Source organism: Lissotriton helveticus, chromosome 3_1 (assembly GCF_964261635.1).
Source record: "Lissotriton helveticus chromosome 3_1, aLisHel1.1, whole genome shotgun sequence".
NCBI classification, from domain to species: Eukaryota; Metazoa; Chordata; class Amphibia; order Caudata; family Salamandridae; genus Lissotriton; species Lissotriton helveticus.
The window spans coordinates 608452030-608472194 of NC_136061.1; the positions used below are offsets into that span (position 1 = coordinate 608452030).

The 20165-nt window shown below is 42.0% G+C and overlaps 1 long non-coding RNA gene across 3 annotated transcripts in view; it reads right to left on the reverse strand.

Annotated features, from left to right (window-relative positions):
* The window catches only part of LOC144824679 (uncharacterized), a 508429-nt gene extending 497185 nt beyond the window's left edge, over positions 1 to 11244 (reverse strand). Inside the window, exons 1-5 of one of the 3 annotated variants that reach the window (XR_013609057.1) lie at positions 11119 to 11244; positions 10307 to 10396; positions 10075 to 10183; positions 9834 to 9979; positions 9642 to 9735 (exon numbers count right to left, since the gene is read on the reverse strand). This is a non-coding gene — a long non-coding RNA (uncharacterized LOC144824679). Of the gene's footprint in view, positions 1 to 9641; positions 9736 to 9833; positions 9980 to 10074; positions 10184 to 10306; positions 10397 to 11118 lie in introns of those variants that run through there. The other 2 variants (XR_013609055.1, XR_013609056.1) reach the window with 2 other exon arrangements.
* Between the last annotated feature and the right edge of the window lie 8921 nt (positions 11245 to 20165).

A 20165-nucleotide genomic window follows, 5' to 3' on the forward strand; every position in this document is an offset into this window, starting at 1 on the left:
AGGGGTACACGACAGGGGTGTCCTATTTCACCCCTTTTGTTTAACATCTATATTGAACCCCTGGCTCAAGCTCTTAGACTCGATGCTCGAATTACCCCCTTTCGAGTTTATGATTTCAGCACTAAACTCGCTCTGTATGCAGATGATCTGCTAGTTTATACTAGCAATCCACAGAGGTATTTCCAAGAGTTGAAAATATCTTAAATGAGTTTGGCCTGTACTCTGGGTATGCAGTTAACCCTTCCAAAACCGCGATAATGTGTTGGGGGATTGAAGGCTGGGAGAGGAGCAGCAGTATAGAATTTAAATACTTGGGGATCACTATAGTGCAAGACCTGGCGAACCTTCCCTTGATCAATCTGAGGAGAGTTTCGAAGGAAATCGACCATCTTTTTCTTAGGTGGAGGAATTTACCACTTACAATATATGGCCGGGTAAACTTAGTTAAAATGGTAATTTTACCAAAATTGATCTACCTGTTTAGCGCCATTCCCTTAGACTTCCCTGGTAAACTCCTCTGTAAAATCCAGAGTAAGATCGGGAGCTTTATTTGGGCCAACAAGAGCTCCAGACTTTCCTGGAAGAAGCTAAAGAGAAGGTTACTTAAGGGAGGTTTAGCTTTACCTGACATATTGTGTTACTGTCTTGCCTTTCAGCTTAAAAATATACGCTGCCTACTTGCTAGCACCACAGATAACAACTGGGGGAAGACCCTAAATGCCATGGTCAATCAAGAGGGGGGGGGCCTGGATTTTTGTATAAGTTTGGGGCTCTGAGGTTCTTTAAGAAAGTCCACTTAAAAGTGATTAGATCGGCACTTAATACTTGGCATACTCTCAAAGCAAGATGGGGGATAAAATATTATTCTGACTTTGCCCCAATCTGGGACTCCCCGGGGCTTCCTGCTTGTTTGAAAGATAGCTTGGCTGTTCCAGTTGAGTACACAGGAACTCTGGTATGGTCTGATTTAATTTCTCCAGACGGAGTTCACCCCTGAGAGGTTCTAAAAGCAAAAATTGGGGATTCTTTCTCCTGATTTAAGTTTATACAACTTTGCTCATGGTATGCGGCAGAGAAGGCAAACATAGGCGGGAATTGGGAGGTGGAACATAAGCTCCAAAACCCAGCTCCCACAACCCAGCTCCCATCAAAAAGGAAGTTGGGATGTGGTATAGGACCCTACTCGATAGGGAGGATATTGAGCTTCCTTCATCACACCTAGTTTGGAATTCATCTATATTAGAAAATAGCTCCACAGAGTCTTATTTTTTCTCTCTCAAAAACGTATATAAGTTTCTTAAGACCGCCTCCCTTAAGAAGAATCATATTTTTACTATCGATAGGCTGTAATATGCGCCAAAAAAAAAAAAAAAAAATAAATAAATAAATAAATCGCAAAGTTTGCCTCAGATCCACCCCCCCGATGCCCTAAATGTGGGTTGATAAAAGCAGATGACCTCCACATGTTTGAGTGCATTCAGTTGAAGGGCTATTGGCAGAACATGGAGCTTGCACTGACGGGAATTTTTAATTTTATGGTCAATCTTGACCCGGCTCTAGTCATATTTGGTATAAGTACTGATTTTGTAAATTGTATATCTAGCCTACAAACGGGCCTATTTCTATATTTGATTTTGTTAGCCCGAAGGGAAATTTGTAAATCATGGAAAGACCCGGCTCCTCCCTCCTATGAGAAGTGGGTTTGGGCAGCACTGAATATGGCAAAATTAGGCCAAAGGGAGGGCCACATCTGGTTACCTTTGGTATGTTGGGGCACAAAATTGCGGCTGGTTTAAGACTGTCCGATGATTACACCAAGCCTCGTACAAAAGAAGCTGGCCTGGTGGGCTCGAAAGTGAATGCAGGAACATGGACCCAGGGTGCACAGGAACGATGGGGTCTATCATGTTACAATTGCAGATGCTTACGGTGGTATGAGGACAAAAAAAAAAAAAAAAAAAAAAAAAGACCAGGGGAAATCAGCGGTGCTCTTCCCGTTTGATCCGAGCGCCGCTTTTGATACGATAGACCATCAGATACTGGTTAGAAGACTAGCCAACATTGGGATTCTGGGCAACGCTCTCAAATGGCTGTTATCATTTCTGAACAAAAGAACTTTCAAGTACAAGAAAACTCCACCCTTTCGGAAACTATGAGCTTAGAGTCTGGTGTACCACAGGGCTCGGCCCTGAGCCTCACCCTGTTTAATGTTTATATGGAACCCCTGGTAGAGATCGTACAGGAATTCAACATATCAATGAACTCATTTGCTGATGATACTAGCTGGTGGTATAATTAGACCCAAAAACAGTAGAAATGGGGAGAAGTTGTATTCCTGTCTGATAAAAGTCAAAGAATGGATGGCGAGTAGTTGTTTATAGCTGAATGGGGAAAAAAACAGAGATCCTTTATCTTGGGAATAAACTAACACCCACCTCCACTCTAGCCTGGCCAGATAGTATCTGTTGGAATGGGTGATTTACCTAGACTATCAAAAGCCTAGGTTTCTGGCTGGAATCCGTTCTTTCCATGCGGACACAGGCCACAAAGTTAGCCGGAATCTATTTTGGCCTATTGAAAGTCTTAGGAAAATTTTAAACAGAGTGCCAATTCACTTAAGGAAGATGGTAGTCCATTCTCTGGTCACCTCCTGACTAGATTACGGAAACTCTCTTTTCCTAGGAGCTCCCAAAGATGTCACGCGTAAGCTACAGATTGTGCAGAACGCAGCTGCTAGACTGCTCTGAAACATTCCCGCACGAGAACCGGTAACAAAACATCTAGCAAACCTGCACTGGCTCCCGATAGAGGAGAGAATAAAATGTAAAACGTTAATCATCACACACAGAGCATGTCACAACAAAGGGCCAGAGAAGATCAAGAAGCTTATCTCTCCATACATTCCACACAGGCTGCTGTGATCTATCACAGCTGACCGCTTCACACAAACAAAGGTCAAAAGAGAAAGATGGGGAGGAAGAGCCTTTTTGCATCTGTCCCCTAAACTTTGGAATGCTATTCCAGCGCAATGTAGAAAACTAGACAATGAACTGCAATTTCGGAAGCAAATCGAAACGTGGCTGTTCAAACAACATCTTTGAACCACCTATACTGTATCAGTAACTAATCTCATAGCGCTGGAAAGCCTCAGGGTAGCAATACGCTCTATAAATCCTCTATAATAATAAAATGAGGGACCCCTGAGTCTGCTTCTCTCACATATATTCATGGCCTCAGGCTGAATCCCCACCCACCACCCGCAGGTCTGTGGGCTCCCTGAAAGATTCTTCAACCCCCTTGCCTCCTACCCCTCGTTCCAGGTCCTGCAGGGGCCAGTGTTACCCCTCTGGTGTGTGGTGCGTGGGTGCATGCCAGTGCCAATCTGACTTAGAGGAACCTCAACGGTTTACACTTATTTAGAATATAAGTGGGCAAAGTTGTGTTTCCAATCGGTAGAGTCAAGTTACATTTAATTTATACAGCACAGACGGTTGGTTTCTTTCCAGATGGCAGGTGTCATTAGGTCGAGCCTGGGAAGCGCATGCGCTGCTCTGCAAGGCATGCTGCATTTAAATATGGAGTTGAAGCTCCGCCCACTATCCGCCCATATTTTTCATTGGCTTGTGTCATTGACCTTTGTAAATGCTGGCTTCTGATTTGTTAATTGGCCTGTTGGTGCCTCCTTAGAACTGCCTTTTCTTCATTTGTAACCTTCTATGAGGACTGGCCCTTTTACGTCTACACGGTATGTCGTATTTAGTCTGTAATGAGCTTCTCCTACTGCAGGCACTACATGCTTTCCTGTAACATTCAGTGTGCCATGCATGCTTTCACTTTCCAGCAGCCTGGGCATCTTCTTTGAAATTAAATAGTTCTTGCTTTTAAAAGAGTTTTAGCTATTGGCATTGTAAATGAAAATGCCTTTTCTGTGTGTTAATTATCAAAACAGATAAATGAAAGGCATTGTCATTTGCAATGCCAATGGCCTAAACTCCCGCAAATGCCAGACCAATTGCATTGCAAATCCTTGTTTTTCAGGGAGCAGCAGGTCCTTGTTTTTCAGGGAGCAGCAGGGGCAAGTTGTTTCTAGCTGGCAGGGCACATAGTGTTTCGGGGTTGATGAACTCTAGGGTCAATATAGTGGTTCACATATTTCAGAGGGCGAGGACGGATCGTGTTATCAGAGGACTGGGTCGAGAGCCATGTTTTGCAGCTGCGCTGACGAGTTATGAGGAGTGCGTGAACGGGTCGCGAATTAATAGGATTTTATGTGGGTAGCCTTCTCGAGAAATGAAATGGAGCGATTTGTTCAAATTATACATTTCCCAGAGAATCTGCTTCAGCACAGCCAGATATCATGTAATGTTGTTATTAATTACTTGGAAAGGGAGTGAAGACTTGGATGTTCAAAGAACTTAACATAATTTAATCGGTTACTGAAATGGATTTACCATGCTTTAATTAAGACATTATGCACTCATTTTCCTCGGATGCTCAAAATCATAATTACAACGTGCGTGGGTGAAGCTTTGAATGGCTTTTACGTGTGTTTCCGACGGCTTGCAGTCAAAGACTTCCCGAGTCGAAAAATTTGAAGTTTGAAAGCACCAGTGAGCTCGTGGCCACATTCTGTGTAGCGCAGAGTGAGGCAGCAGTGAAGCAGTGGTTTTGCATTCGTTTCACGGCCGGACAATACTTTAGCCAGGTGCAAAGTGCATTTAGAGGGCCACTTTACCTACCTGAAGCACTCAACAGCCTTCTGTCATAGCCAAACTTTCTTGTCAAAAGGATGTTGCAATGCGACCCTAAATTAAAGAGCGTGCATTTCTGATTATCACACAACGTCGTTTTAAGGTATGGACAAAGTGGGCTCTTGCCCAGGGCCCCAGCCTTTCAGGAGGGCCCAGATGGATCGGGCGTTGTTCTCCACTGGTTCTTGCTCGAATGATCTTGATGCATTTTTGGCACAGATTGTTTTACATACAACTTTCATTTCATGTATTTTAATATAGGTATGGTGTGGGTGGAAGTTACAGACATTTTGTAGCGAAAAGTTGGGTTTATGTTTTTCAGGACCATGCAAAATCTATGGAAAAAGGTCCCTTTTAGATCAAAACAAGACCTCACATATTAGAAATGTCAGTGGGTAGCAGAGTTTATTTACAATAATATCAGTGAGCTGCTGCTATATTACAATATCGAAAAGTCAAATCTTTATTCCCTGAATATTATAATGACCCAGTATTTTTAAAGTGCAAACCAAATACCCGTAAGGGTCTCAAGGCGCTGGGAGCCGTTGGGGAGATTAAGTGAGCTATTGCTCAGAGTCATATGGTGCTGAGCTGATCTGCCTCTGGCGCTAGGAATTGAACCATGAGCCCCAGGGTTCTGGAGTCAGCCTGAAGGGAGTGGCCCTTAGGGGTCACTCGGGTTACTTACACCCACCTGCTATGCCTTCCCAAGAATGAAGAGCCTGTCAGACAGTAGAGAATAGAAACAAGCTTTTATTAGCAATACTCTGCAGAGGAGACCAATCTGGCCTGCACCCTAAGATGTCTGCTGAGGGACTGACCACCCAACAGTCTGCAATGAATAATCATTCTTCCTGAGAAGTCTCTAACCATGCCCACAGTGGAAAGTTACCAGCCTGGGCCGAACATGAACAAAGGAGACACAGAAGGATGGGCTACCACCTGCAGGATTGGTACATGCTATCTGTAATTAAAGGTGACTACGCTGAGTCTCGTCGTCTCTGAATGTGGGAGCAAAACTACACACTCTGGTAGGTATGCGAGGGCAGAATGGCCTATTCATTAGTAAGTCGGGAAACAGCGTTGAACAGAAGAAGAAATAATAACGGTAAACACACATTACAACGCATTTTTTACAACGCACTACCATTACAACGGAACTTTTACAACGCAAATACCATTACAACGCATTTATTTACAACGCATGTTTTTACAACGCAGGTACTTTTACAACGCATACCATTACAACGTAAGTATTGGTAAGTATATAATTATATTTAAAATGTTATATGTTAGGGTTTTTTTAAAGGGGTATTTTTAGGGTTCAGGGTCAGTTTTAGGTTTTTGGGTAAAGGGGTATTTTTAGGGTTCAGGGTCAGTTTTGGGTTTTTGGGTAATGGGGTATTTTTAGGGTTCAGGGTCAGTTTTGGGTTTTTGGGTAAAGGGGTATTTTTAGGGTTCAGGGTCAGTTTTTGGGTAAAGGGGTATTTTTAGGGTTCAGGGTCAGTTTTCAGTTTTTTGGTAAAGGGGTATTTTTAGGGTTCAGGGTAAGTTTTGGGTTTTTGGGTAAAGGGTTATTTTTAGGGTTCAGGGTCAGTTTTCAGTTTTTGGGTAAAGGGGTATTTTTAGGGTTTAGGGTCAGTTTGGGGTTTTTGGGTAAAGGGGTATTTTTAGGGTTCAGGGTCAGTTTTGGGTTTTTGGGTAAAGGGGTATTTTTAGGGTTCAGGGTCAGTTTTGGGTTTTTGGGTAAAGGGATACAGGGTAAAAATAAAATAAAATTAAATTTAAATTAAATTAATTAAATGAAATGAAATGAAATGAAATGAAATACAATTACATTACATTACATTAATTTTAAATAATATACAATTAAAAAAAAAATATATACTTACCAATACTTACGTTGTAATGGTATGCGTTGTAAAGGTACCTGCGTTGTAAAAAAATGCGTTGTAAATACATGCGTGGTAATAGTATTGGCGTTGTAAAAGTCCCGTTGTAACGGTATGCGTTGTAAAAACATGCGTTTTAACGTCATATATCCAATAATAACGGAATACAGTGTTCTGCTGATGCAAGCAATACGAATAATGACGCCTAGTTCAGACACAGCCTAAGCAGTCAAAAGATATCTTTTCATGACCCCAGCAGATCAACACAGTGCTGTGGCTTTCCCTGCCCTCGTTGGAGCAACATAAACTGTCACTTGGCAAGTGAAGCTGAATTGGTATAGGAAGTGCTATTATGTAAGCATCTAAATCTTCCTATTAGGAAGCCAAAGGAATGCTCTATTAAGTGGAACCTCACTTAATCATTACAGGAATCCAAGGACCCCCCAAGAATCAATAAGGAAATTCCTTCACATTTTCCCAATGTTTTAAATGGTTCAAAAATCAATTTCCTTCTTTATTGATATGCACATTATAAATCTATTAATAATATTTCATTTTCCAAGCTGTCCCGGACCCGCATAGTAGGCGCTGTGGAACCCTAGGGGTCTGTGAGAAGGTACCTCTACAGCAAAGGAACCACTTCAAGCAGTAGCTAGTAACTTGAAGAAGATTTATTCACTACACAGCCTCTTTTCACCCTCTCACAGGTCCAACTGTCATCTCGCCTCATGAGGCTCCTCTACAGGGACGACTCCTCCATTATGGTGGAGGAGCGTCACCCCACTGTTGGAACGGAAGACGCATGTAAAATAAAATAAAGCAATTGAAAAAACTGCTTTATTATAATTTTATTTTACTCCGGTGCCACAGTGAGTTTTGAGGGTGGGACCAGCAGCAGGAGGAGTGGTTGGAACAGAGCACTGTCAGTGTGCATCTCGATTTCGCCGGCCATCTTAGCACTGCCAAATTGGCATGCTCACTTGGAAAGCTCCCTATCAGCAGGCCTCAGAAGCATAGGCTCCCAGTCCCTGCTGGAGCATGGAACCAGCCTGCTCCACCCAATCCCAATGCTTCTCCCATGCTGAGTAATACCAGCATGAGAGTACCATCTGGATTCACGCAGAGGAGTCTGGTAGCCTGTGTGAGCACTGTCAGTGCTAAGGAGGCAACGAGGCAGCAGATGTCAGGTTGCAGTTAATTTTTGTTTTATGTTTATTTGGTCCCCTGCATTGCCTCACTGATTTTCTCTGCTCGCAGCTGTCACTGCTCATTCTATTCAAGCAATCAGCATACTACACACCTTTCTTTTTACACTAATACAAGCTTATCGTAACCAAGTCAATACTCTTATACAATTTTGCATAAGAAACATAAGCTAACATAGGTATAGTCTTGATAAAACTAACATGCAAATTCCAGTCTGTACATTTACCTTGAGTTGATATCATCACCAATAACATAAATACGTTATTCATGTATTACTTTCATATAATCATTTAAATAGAAAGTAGTTGTCTTCTCTCTAACAGATCTTTTGTTCGATACCCCATCGTGAATGATATCCTTTTTCGCTGAATCTTGAAACAACAATTCATTCCTTCCATTTGACAATGATTTGGGAACCTATGATTTATCAGCAAAACTCAACTTCCCTTTATAAGGAACAATTCTATTTAGATTCCAAATGCCGGAATCCTTAGTCTTTACAGCATTGGTTAATAGATTAGACAATTATATTGGCTTGGAAAAGCCCAGTCACCAACCTTTACTATCAATTTCTTAACAGATGTCTTTCTGACAAAGTTTTCTGTTTTGCCACAACCAATTGGCGAATCCTAACGCAATGTTTGCAACGCATTTACAATACATTGCTACATGGAGCTAGGATCAGGTAGAGGCTGGGAAAAATGTCACTTACACTAGCATCAAGGAAATAGAAAAATACAAGCTAACATGAAAAAAGTAAAAAAAATTAGGAATGGGAGCAACCCCACACCCAAGATAAGGGGTACCACAGGTAGGTAAGAAAAAGGTTTCTCCTGGGAAAGTTTACACCTTACTTAAGTCAATGATGTTTATAGGTCTCAACCCTACAACCCGACTTTAAGTTATTTCACAGCACCATATCATTCATCATGCATTGGGACCCCAATAGTCAGCTATGTATAACAATACAAAAACACTACTAAATTATAAAATTACACAATCTGCTTTTAATAAAAATTATACATTCAATATAAGTCAAACAATACATTAAAAATTCCTCATTTAGAGATGAATTGTACAGTACACAAAATTTTAAAACACAAAAATGTGTAAACATAGACGATCCTAAAAGCTAGAGAGCAAACAGACAAAAAAGTGCAAAATCATAAAAGCATCCTAAATTACGTTACTCCACATGGAACTCAATATCATTTTATACAAGTGTCCATTAATCATCTCATCAATGTGGCACCCATGTGGTTCCTTGGATGTAACACTTTGTGGTGCGTCGACGCGTTTCGGTGGTCTATGAGTTATTATGTACCACCTTCTTCAGGACAATAAATAAACATAGCTCTCTGCCTTTAACGACAAATATTTCCCAGTTAAAACCAACAAAGCATTGCATTATATTACAGTTTTAACTCTATAACTCATGATTTTACAAAGCATCATTCTTTCTACCACCCCCCCATCATTATAGAGTGCAACCCCCCCATTCAACATTTGTCACAAATGTGAAGAAATTCATTTATGATTAATGATGAGTGCAGTTGCAACAAATCTTGTCAAAGTCCTTTGTTTCCCCTAGAGTTTATATATAAGAGTCAAAATACTTTGTGCCCCCATTGTGACAACCCCCCCATTCACTAATTTTGGGACATTGTATTGTAAAACATAACAGCCTACAGGGTTCCCACTTCACAGGCAATACCACAATCTTATCCAAGAAACATATCCATCAAACACAATTGTATCTTTCCTAATTGGGTCCAAGATCATTCACCCACCTCTTAGAATCTCGAAAGAGTTCCAAAAGACGATGACGCCAAGTCTCGTTCTGATAAGATCCCGAGGTCCTCTAAGATTCGTTCACTGTTGATATTCTAAATATAAAGGGCAATATCAAGGTTATATTGATGGTCCTTGCTTTATTCTCAGGGTACTGATATATTGACGGCTTACCCCCTTTGACAGGACCTACCAATTAGTTTCAGTAGTTGATCCATCTGTTAGCAACATGTACAACAAAAGACGGGCTCTTTAGACTCCAGTCGTTTCTTGGTGTCAATATCTCCTATACTGTATAAGTATCAGGAACAGATGGAGCTCTTGGAGTTCCCAACGGTTCTACAATCAATAAGTGGGATTTAATTATCAATTGGTCAAAAGATCTTTAGAGTCCATGCTAAGCATCCTTTTTTTGCCTAATGAGGAAAACCTACCATAAAGTCGAACAAAGTCCCTTGTTAAAAGTATAGGCTTTGCTTTAGTAGAGGCGAGAAATCAAAATCTTCTCTCCAGCCAGTGACTGTATAGGTAGTCTATATTTATCTGTGAATAGATAGAGGATATTTTCTTTTTTCATTTATTTTATAATAAAAATATTGGTAGACCCCAGATTACTAATTGTCACATCTATTTTATTGTCCTACTATATCGGTGAACCATACTCACCCGAGTTCGGTGATATCATGGGCTTATGCATCAAGAATATAAATTTCTCCCAATATTTGTTCCTTCTTTATTATTTATAGGAGACAGAATCTGGAAAGATATAGAATATGAATGTATTTGTTACGTGTGCGGCCCACAGTTTTGAATTAATTTACTCTATTTTATTCCTTGGTCGTATCCTATTTTTGGAGCTGCCTAGAGTAATACTAGGAAAGCCTGGTAAACATCCTTCGTACAGTGAGGGGATGATAATGTTTACTCGTCAGTTGGCGATGCAGCTGTCGATAGCTTTTATATAATTATTTAATATCCAATGCACAGAAAGTGGAATTCACTCTGCATGCATCTCTTGCTAAAACGGGCTTCCCTCTTTATAGTTGTTATTTGTTTAATGGAGAGAGCGGTCTAAACTCGACAATAGAGAGGTAAACTCCGCTCGCTGAAAAAGCCAGATCTTCCCCTCTCCTATGCTCATCTCGTAGCAAGGCGGGCTTCCCTCTCTCTCATTGCTGTTTTTCCTATTTCTCAAAGTATTATAAAAAGTCACCTGTGTGGTGGAGAGAGCAGTGTGAGCTAGACAGTTATAAGATTAAATCCGCTCCATGTCAAAAACCCGATTTTCTTCTCTCTAACTCTCGTCTCACAGGACGACAAGCTTCCCTTTTTACTCGTCACTACTTTCCTTATATTCGAATAAGGGGCATGGACTAAAGGATTGAAAAGGTTGCTTTACTCCCCATAAACAGAGGGCTTCGCTCCCTCTAATTGTTACTGTTAACATTAAAATCGGCTCTGAACGAAATCACGCTTACCTGTGTGCGTGATAGATCCAAGCACGACACCCTCCTCGCTTGTCTCATGGAACAGTTTGTTGCCTACAGACGCAGTTATTTAAACTGCATCTGATCACCGGCACCTGGTCGAGGCCGCGTTTGCCGGGTCACGTGTGTAAAGACTCGCTACGTGTCTATGGATACGCCCACTGTTTTATATTTAAATGGGAAATGCTCTTCGATCCTAAGGAATGCTTTAATCATCCTTTCCACCATCATACCACACATGAGGGGGCTCTTATCCCTCATTGAGATATAAGAATACTCAAGATACGACAAGCGTTGACACTTGTCTAATTGTCATGATTTATTCATGTAGAGGGCGGACTTAAATCCATTTTCTGGCAATTTTTTCAAGCTATATTAAATTAAAAGGGCAATAATTCTACAATTAAAGGAGGGGCCATATTGTCGATATACATAGCCCCTGTCTAACATGCTAATGATCTTACATTAATAATTGACTTTGGCTAGTGGTGCGCCCGAAAGGCTGTATGGCTGGTACACACATCCTTCTAGGTAACACCGACAGCCTCGGTTTATCGTTTCGCCCTTTGTGGTAAGTTCAAATATAACAATTCTTTATTCTAGCTAGGGGATAATAATGCTGCCGTGATCATTGGAGTTCCCCAGATGGGTGACTTTAGTTAATGATACTCATCCAATCTTCTCTGGAGTTAAGTCCCTTCTTTACTGTATTAAGAATCGAGATATACCATTGTTCACGGTTTTTCCTCTTTGTCGTAGTGTCCCCTCCCCTTCTGTTTATTTCTATCCATTCAATAATGAACCATGAAAATTCAGAAAATGAGTGACCCTTTGCTTTAAAATGATCTACTAGGGGGCAGTTGGGTTTCTGGTTCCTAATTGCAGATTTATGTTCTAAAAGGCGAACTCGCACTTCTCTTCCTGTTTTTCCAACATAGCCAAGGTTACAAGGGCATATTATGAAATAGACCACATTTTTGGTCCTGCAGTTGTTCAATGCCCTAGGTTTTATAGTGTAACCATTGTACTTGTATTCTTTGACTTGTATACATTGGTCACACATCGCACATGTACTGCATACATAATTACCAGTGGCCCTCTCTCCTCCTAGAGTAGTTTGTATTTGTTTGGGGCCTCCTCTATATATGTGTGGACCAAATCACATTTTAGATTGTTATTCTTTTTAAACACAAATAAAGGTTTCTCAAGGTTTACCAAGTCATTATCATTCAAAATGCTCCAACTAGAGTTAATTACATTCTTTATCTTATTGATGAGGTTGGAGAATTGACTGACAAATACTATCCTTTTGTTCTTATCTTGCAATTTGACCTGTCCTGGGTCTTTCTGGGCCAACATACTGTCCCTATTGTAAAACCTAGCTCTTTTGCAGGCAGTCGAGATCAATTTCCTCGGATATCCTCTGTCTTTTAATTTTATTATCAAATTTTCTGCATTTTTGTAAAAGTCGTCCAAGTTGGTGCAGTTTCTGCGAAGACGCAGAAACTGCCCAAAGGGAATATTGTCCTTTTGAGCTTTGGGGTGGAAGCTGGAGTAGTGCAACAGGGTGTTTTTATCTGTTGGTTTACAAAAGAGTTCCACTTCCAGCTTCCCCTCCATATTTTTTATTTTTAGGTCCACAAAATGTTCTTTACTGTGTGACGAAGTAAATTTCAGGTTGGTGTTACCTAGATTGAGCCACTCCAAAAAGGTCTCTAAACATTCCTCTGTCCCTTCCCAGATGAAGAATATGTCATCAATGAACCGGCTCCACTCCTGATGCTCTCGTAGAATGGAGCTGATTCATTGTAGACGTGGGTGACCTCAAATTGACCCACATAAAGACAGGCCATACTGGGGGCACAAGTGGCCCTCATGCTGGTCCCCTTACATTGTAAATACAGATCTTCTTTAAACAAAAACATATTACGTTTGAGTACTAATTCCATACATAACCTAATAAACTCTACAGTTGCTCCTCTACAGTCCACATGCCCCAGGATGCTCCAGATGGTATCAATGGTCGCATCCTGGGGGATGTTTGTGTAGAGGGCTTCAATATCCAGTGTTACAAGTATTTGTATATATTTATAGAACTCCATACCTTCTACTGTACTAATCATATGAGAGGAATCCCTAATATAGGATTTAAGGTTCTGTACTAAAGGCATTAGGAGTGTGTCAACGTATTGACTAAGGGGTTCCAAGGGTGAGTTTATACAGCTAACTATTGGTCTAAGGGGTGGACCTTTAATGTTTTTGTGACATTTCGGGAGGCCATAGATGGCAGGAATAATTGCTTTCTCATTGAGGAGGAACTTATATTATTTCTCCGTAACCCAGTTATTTTGTTTAGCTACTCGTAGTAATGTTTCAATATCTTTTATCAGTGTATTCCAATGAGACACGGGTACCTGTTTATAGTGTTCTTGAACTTCTAAGAGTGCCCGAATGGAGGGAGGAGCTACGCAAGCAACCAAGATGGCCGCATAAGCTCCCGGCTCCGTCGACCTCCGTTGCTGGCGGACTTATCCTGAACTTCATCCTGACCTCCCGCCAGACTCCCGTGTGTCTGAATCGTTGCTGAGCCCAGGGGGGCAATCCCGGAGTTTTTATCGCCTTTATTGACGAAGTTACACCGTCTTTCATTTTTGGGCCTCCTCCAGTGTGTAAGCCGGGGCCTCGAGTACTGACCCAGCCGGGTTTCAGTTGAACAACATCGGCCGCGGGTGCCCGGCAGAGTCCGGTCTCATCGGAGTGGAACATATTCTCTATCCTGGTGGTGGTCTTTGGTCCCTGCGAATACTGGACGAACAGCGACGAGACGTGGTTGCCGCGGTGGGTGGGGGGCCAGGTCCCGGGACCCTGCTGTGGCCCTCGGGGTCCGCGGGTGGGGCCCCCGTTCTCGGCAGTGGTGTAAAGGTTGCCAAGCCTGTGAGTCACCAGTCGCCTCCGTCCACTCCGCGCCTGGTGGTTCCCCCGGAGTAGCCGGCCTCCGGGGTTGAAGATCTGCTTTGTTATCGTTCACGCGGAGATGGATCGGACGGTGTGTGGACCGACCCTGGGGACCGTAATGGCAGCCATCGAGGCTCTTCGCCTGCTAATGGATGCTGCTCTCCACAATTTGACTGCGCGCCTCGAGACTGTTTGTTTGAGACCGGACTCCAGCCTTGTGTCAGACCTGCAACATACGGTTACCCCCGCAAAGCTTGATCTACCTGAGAGGAGAACCCCGAATATGTTCTGAAACTGGTGCCAATTGTACCCGCACGATTACAGCGGTACGTTACTGGAGCCCCTGAACACCTAGCAAGATCGGCGAAGTCATCGCTCGCACAGGACTCGCTTCTTCCTTCTCTTCTGGAGACCTCCACTAATAATTTTTGGATAGACTTTCGTGTATCCGATAGACTTCGAGACTTAACCTTTTTGACTCTTTCAGGCTATATTGATCTCCTTTTTCAACAACGCTTTGACTCTTTTGCTACTATATTGGTTCTACTGGATGGGGTTTGTGCAATGGATCGTAAGGGCCAGGGCTGAATTTGACTTGAATTCGGTACAGTGACTTTCTTTTGGCTCTGCTGGGTTGTATCTGTGGGAGTGCGGGCCAGATGGAATTCTTATTGTCTGGGTTTGGTGTGACTGCTACGATCGAAAAGGGATTTGCTGCCTCTGTGGTACCGGGGGCTGGGCGGGACGGTCTTTTCTCTGTCGGTGGCTCCCCTATTGGTTTGCTTATTAGTCTGTTATAACTTGCTTCATACCACGGTAGGGGATGTCTGCTTTTGGCGGGGGGAGGGGAGTCCGGGAGCCCGTATCGTCTTGTAATACATCTCCTCCTCCATCTTTTCCCTTCATTGGGGTGTAGTTTAGGGGGCGACAGGCACGCTGCTAGTGGGGTTAGGTCGTAGCCATCTGCAGGGGTGCAGGGTGGGGGGATGGGGGGGGGTATTTTTCCTTTATTTTGTTCTATGACCTTTCTATTCCCTTTTCCCTTCTTCACAAGAGATGTGGCATATTCTCCTGATCTTTTTGTCCCTCATATCCGGGTGTCGAGTGTCCAATCTGCGTATCCTGTATTCCTGGTGGGCGGGTTCTGATAAGGTTTGCTTATGGTTATCTGTATCGTATTGTTTTGCCTCAGCTCTAAGCTGGTATTGATATTTTTCAGATGCCTATAATTGTAATGTATTTCCTCAATTCCTTCGCCCGTTCACCGCTGTAATATGTCCCACCAAATGACGCCCGTTATGTACATTTTTACTCTTGTGTTATAATCAATAAAAATATATATAAAAAAAAAAAAGAGTGCCCGAATGCGTCTCTCATAGTCCTCTGTGTTTAATATAACAATCCCGCCGCCCTTGTCGGTGGGTTTAATTGTTATATTAAAATAATTTTTCAAGCGATAAACAGCCTGTTTCTGTTCTCTTTTCAAATTTTGAGGTACTCGGGGTTGGTGTTCCCATAGATTACGGACCTTAGATTCCACTATTTGTTCAAAGACATCCACCTTTCTATCTACTTGGCTACTGTGAGGGGTAAAAGTTGATTTGGGCTTTAATCCAGATGCGCTTACCTCCTCAGTATACTCCTTACCTTCAAAGAATCTGGTGAGTCTGATCTTCCTAAAGAAGGATTTAAGATCCTTTTCCAGGAGGAATCTATTTACTTAGTTGGCGCAAAAGTGAATCCCTTTTCCAGGAGTTCTAGTTAATTATTTGAAAATATTCGTTTGGACAGTTTAATTATGGGAAATGTTTTTGAATCTACCTCCAATATTGGCAGGTTCTTGTCTGTAGGTATTCCTGTTGAGGTTGATGCCTCACATTCGTACCTCTCCCAAAACCTCTGTTCGTTCTTTGGCCCCTCCTTGGGCGCTGATCTAAAAAAGGTGGATGGTCAAAGGAAGATCCTGTATATGAAGGACCCACATTGCCTGTCCTAGTTCCTTCCGTGTAGTTTCCCCGTCTGGAATTACTAACCATATCTCTTGAGTTTGGCTCTTCCTCGCTTCCTGACCCAGAAGATTCTGAAAAGGTTATTCCTTTTCTTCCTCTTTGATAAATTGGCCTCTAATTATATGGGCGCTCCCAGGTTTGGTCTCTTTGTTGTTTATAAAAATCCTTTTCTATGTATGGGTAGTTACTCTCCATACTATATTTTTCTACATCCCTTCTTAGTTTTTTTTGTCTTCTTATTTATCAAATAATCTCTGTATCCACTAATGTCTGTTTCAAATTCCTCCAATTTCTTTTTGGCCTCATCGAGTACTGAATTGTCCTGAATTTCTTTGATAAGTTGTTCTATTTCTTGTTTTTCTAAAATGATCAATTTGTGTGCAGTCTCGATGATTAATAAGAGCCAGTCTCTGCTGCATCTATTCGCTATGTGTGTCCAGGTCTCCAAAAATGTCCTGTGCTCCACAAATAGCCCTGGTTCATTCCGGATTTGGAGGCCCACAGGAATCACCCCCGCTTTTACATACTGAATTAAAAATTCTGCATGCATTTCTGTGCGGACTAATTTCTTTTTTAGATTCAGTATTTTGCCCCATTTATCGTTGTTGCTCGAAAGAACTGTGACTGTACTTCCATTTTTCGTATTCATACTTAGGATTTTGTTGTATTGTTCCTCACTGAACCGGAAAGTTTTAAACGGGTCCATCTTCTTTTTATATATATGTGTATATATAATAGCGGGAAAACCGCACTATTGAATGCACCTCTTTAAGATAATAATAGTCACAAGGGAGCAGGTCAGGCCTTGCTAAAGTGTCCACAGAATAAGGACTGCGGATAATATCCGCACAAGAAGTTAAAGAACACTCCCCAGCCAACTGGCTGTACACAGTAAGTAAGACAAATTAGGAATGTGTAATTTTATAATTAAGTAGTGTTTTTGTATTGTTATACATAGCTGACTATTGGGGTCCCAATGCATGATGAATGATATGGTGCTGTGAAATAACTTAAAGTCAGGTTGTAGGGTTGAGACCTATAAACATCATTGACTTAAGTAAGGTGTAAACTTTCCCAGGAGAAACCTTTTTCTTACCTAACATGAAAAAAGGCCAGCCAATTAGCGTCAAGAAAATGAATTCGAGTGAGCGGAACAACACTTTTCAGCGTCTAACGGCAAAAAAAGCTTACAAATACACTTTGAAGGTAAAAAAAATACATGTGAATGCAGAATGGAGCAGCCAGGACCAAGTTCAACACAGGTCAACAACCATTCCCCTCCAACTTATAGGATGACCAGCCAGAGTCCCTGGGTAAGAGGAAATGCAGTTTCGGGGCCTCATTTATGAAATGTTTCATTGCGCAATCAATACAACACTACAGATGTGCCGTATTTACAACAATCTGGTGCAGCCCTGCGTTTCCCCCTGCCCTGGAGCAAATTTCAGCTGCCTAGTGCCAACACAGACACCCTTGCACCTTAGTACAAGGGTGCCTGTGTTGTGGGGAATGATTATTTATATGCAGGAAGGCTTCCCTTCCTCGTCTACAAGCCCCTCAGCCACCACCCACCCTTCACCGATGCCATCGTATACCTCATCGCACCCCAGTTTCCACCTGGACAACCCCAGTGACCGCATCCCTACTGGAAAACCTTGAAAACATTGAACTCAAGCAGCTAGTCACCTCACCGACCCACACAGTCAGACACAGACTCAAAACTGCGTTCTGTGCCAGTGGGAACTTTACCTACAGTCACACCACCAAAATCCTCTGGACTGACCACCACTGTGTACATCTCACCTTTGCCACTCCAACTGTCACTGCACACCACCACCCTCATTGTCCCCCTGTCAGAGCTGGTACAAGGCCACCAAATAACGTCTCATCGACTTCCTCAGCAACAACACTCCGCCAACGCCAACAGATGCTAAAACCATAACATTCAATCTTCACCAGTGGATCTCCAACTGCGAGACACTCTGGCACCCTTCAAGAAGACCCCAGCAAGGAACACTCTAAGAAAGCCAGCTGATTCACTTCTGTCCTCCATGAGTCCAGACACACCTGCAGATGGCTTGAGAAGAGATTGAGGAACAACAAAACCCCGGAAACCCAGGCAATCTTCAAATTCGATGTCAACACACACCACCTTGTCTGCAAAACAACAAAGAAAAAAGCCTTCAAAGACAGAACAAATGTGTGATATCCTGTTCATTATCTGTTTTCTTCTATGTCTCTATGACCCTTCTTGAAAACATTCTAGCTTTCTGGTGTTTCTATGCTTAGAATGTGTGTAGGTCATAGCATGCTTTGAAATGTTAGAGGGATCTGAGAGCAGTTGATGTACTGGTGGATGTCCTATTGAACTGGTGGCTGAGATCTTCTTTAAAGAATAAACTACCAACTTTTACTTCCAACTCCTGTGCCTAATTCTTGGACATTACACTAACGTAGTCGGCAGTCTTGTGGAAGGTCTCAACACATAAAGAGAAGGAGGATTAAAAGCATTAAAAGCCATAAGGACTATAACTTATAGAAGGCCACAAGGACTACAACTTAAAGAATTTTCCTGATGATTGAAGATCGTGAGTATTGTGATTTAAAGGATCAACTTCGGTGAACTCTCTCCTTCGTTTTATTTTATCCTTATATCTGGAAGCAACTCTCTTCATTCCAATCCATGGATTGAGATTAACTTTTATTAGAAATCTTTATGGGTATTGTATTCCCAAGGTTACGATATGTTCCAGTGTTGATTTCAAAGGAGTGGTTTTAATTTGGATTGCCCATTATCCATTTGCTTTTAACTGATCCATTGTGGACGTTTGGGTGCATGACATTTGACTTTAACTAGGTTTCATTGTGTGCTGAAGTGCTTGCTTTATCAACGATACTAATACATGTGTCTATTTACCTCTTTTGGTTTATCGCGGCATGTACTGATAAAAACTTATGGGCATATGTCATTAGAAATGCCTCGTACTGTCAACGTATTTTGAAGCTAGCACGAGCACAAGTTGTTATTTGAATTACCTCTAGCGTTCCAAGTCTCCATTGCTGTTCTCTGGTAGCGTCATCAGAAGCTGAAGGGATTCCAAGTCTCCATTACTGTCCTCCGGTAGCGTCATCAGAAGCTGAAGGGATTCCAGGCTCTTCGCGGAAAGAAGCTGCTGGTGTCAGAGTGATGTCAATGAGCTAGCGTGCGCGGTGACGTATGTCGGAGCGGCCGTATTGGATTTCTTCGGTGATGCCCTTTACAGTCTAGATGTTGTGTTCTTCAACATCTGTATCAGGCGTCTGCTTATGAATTAATTATCAGTTGGAACAAAGCCGTTATTTACGTAAAATTACATCAAAATCACTTCAACATCCATCTCAGACTTTACGGCGTATTTCTTTAAGTACACGTTGCTGAGTGGAACGTTTTTATGCTTCCTCAGCGATCCACACGCTCTGATCTCTAATGTTTGTCAGGTAACTTTCAGTGCGAGCCAAACACTGCAGTTTGCACGCATAACAAATGTTTGACATTTGGGAAGGTTATTTTCGAGTACAGTTTCACGCAGAGACCTAAGTGGATTTATTTTCTTTGAAAACTTGGATGTGACATTTAACTGTTTTCTCTCCTTATATTTATGTTATTTATTGTGTCATTTACATGCATTAATATTTAGCTTAATACCACTCTGGTGTTTAGTGTAATACCTTCTTAGTGTATGTAAAGGTAGCCATTGATTTCTGTATTGTTACTGTTTTTAATTAGCACATATTTGGCGCCATGCAAAATGTAACTGCAGCTCCCTTCTTTTTAGCTAGTCCTGGTGATCCTCCAATACGATGGCAGAAGTGGAAAAATGTTTTTGAACGCTATGCTAGGGTGTGTGGTGCTTCTCTAAGCGCTGGTCGTAAGACTTCTCTTCTTCTTCATTCCTTAGGTGCTGAAGGGCAAGATGTCTTTGATCATCTTCCTGAGCTAACAGATGTGGAATCAAATGGGTTAAATGACTATGAAATATGTGTCGTAAAATTAGATAAGCATTATCTTCCTAGGGTAAGCACTATATTGGAGAG